The following is a 1,798-nucleotide window of genomic DNA, read 5'->3' as shown; positions in this document are numbered from 1 at the left end:
ACATCTGAGAATGTGTTGATATAAATGGCAATATGCAAACAGTGCTTTTGGAGCCAAGGAGTCCATTCATGTTCTTCATATCTGCAGAGGTGGTACTGGGTACGTTATAGGCTGACTACTGGCTGACTGCTACAGGTTAATACCCAAGCCTCATATAAAGAACCTGCAAGGCACCGTTTGGAAATCAACTTTAAACAGCAAATCCTGAGGAAGGGACATTGGTCACTTTTCGCTTCAGCTGATGAAACCGGATGGCTAGGACTTTTCCGTCTCCTCTTCCCACATCACTGGAAAGCCACATTCCATTTTCCATCGGCAAGCCAGAGGTAATGCAGCAAACAGGAACCATCACAAAGGACGCTCACCTTTGGGAAACAACAGCAACCACAATAACAACAACAAAACGCAAACATGGCAAGCTGGCGCTCACCTTCCTCTGAGACCCTAAGCCTTCAAAAGTGTGCCACTAGCAGTTTCCTCTTGCCATGGTCCACCCAGAGGCCCTGCGTGGAGACAGGCCTGCGAGCTCCAGACTCCCCTCTAAGCGGCACATATGACTACCTCCTGCACTCTGCAGTCCAGCCGCTCCACTAGCCCGGGGAGAGGGATCATGATGCTATTGACTTTAAATTACAGCTGGAGCTGCTGATCAGACTGTCTCAGGGACACGCTGTGGTTCAAACACACAAGATCAGAGCTGGATTATGGGCAAAGCCACAGACAAGGGTATGCTCATCTTCCACTCTCCGACCCGAAGCCATCCCCCCCCCCATCCCCTCTCCCACCCACCCACCTCAAAATCTCCTGCTGCCCCAGCACATGTCATACAAAGACCCTGCTCAAAGATCTCCATCGGATTCCAAAGCCGCCATTGATTGCAGGCGAGAGAGCGTGTGTGAGAGAGAGAGAGAGAGAGAGATATGTGGAGGGCCAGGAGGAACAACAGAGGATATCTCTATGGGAAGAGCTCCGTGTCTTGAGAGAGCCGTGCGTAAGACTTAAAAAAAAAAAAGTCACACACACACACAGGAGGCGAGGCTTCCTCCCCAATGACGGCGGCAGATCCCTGGCGGGCTGACGGGGCCAGGAAATGGCCCGCGGCTCCACAATGGCCCGTATCTGGGCGCTTTTATTTTCCTCTTCCTGTCAGTTAAACACAAATAACTGCCTGAGTGATGTGCTGGGACACATTGTTTCTCGCTGTGCGGGGAGGGGAGCAGGATGTGACTGAGGTGATAAATGATGATACCTACTGGCTTGCGTGACAAAAAAAAGAAAGAAGAAGAAGAAGAAGAAGAAGAAGAAGAAGAAGAAGAAGAGGTGGGGGTGGAATGTGGTTGGATCTGCATGGGCTTCCTCCTGCCTCCATCATTAGGTGTAATTGGGACCCGTGGCGTCGCTGGTGTCTCGGCGCTGACTGTGGTTAGCGGCGTGGCTGCGACAGCCTGCTCCCATTAAAACATGCCCGTGCTACAGGGGAGCGAGGACTCGGAGGCTGCCATTAGGCCGCGCTGCCGGTGCGGAGGAATACGCCGCACATGAGACCACACAGAGCGGACAGCAGTACGCATGTCATGGTGGCATTTCCTACTGTTGTGGTTTAATGACACAGAAAAACTGGGTTACGTTGGTAACATGGTTACATACATATACATATTACATATGTACTGTATACTGTACATAAATACAAAAGCAGTTTCATTCTTTGTAGCAGCACATGCTAGGGTGTTTGTAAGCAGAAGAGTGGACTGTCGTTGGCAGCTGTCTGTGGAATGTGGGCTATGCGTCATAACAGCAC

Source organism: Alosa sapidissima, chromosome 2 (genome assembly GCF_018492685.1).
Source record: "Alosa sapidissima isolate fAloSap1 chromosome 2, fAloSap1.pri, whole genome shotgun sequence".
NCBI classification, from domain to species: Eukaryota; Metazoa; Chordata; class Actinopteri; order Clupeiformes; family Clupeidae; genus Alosa; species Alosa sapidissima.
This window is presented reverse-complemented; position numbering follows the sequence as displayed.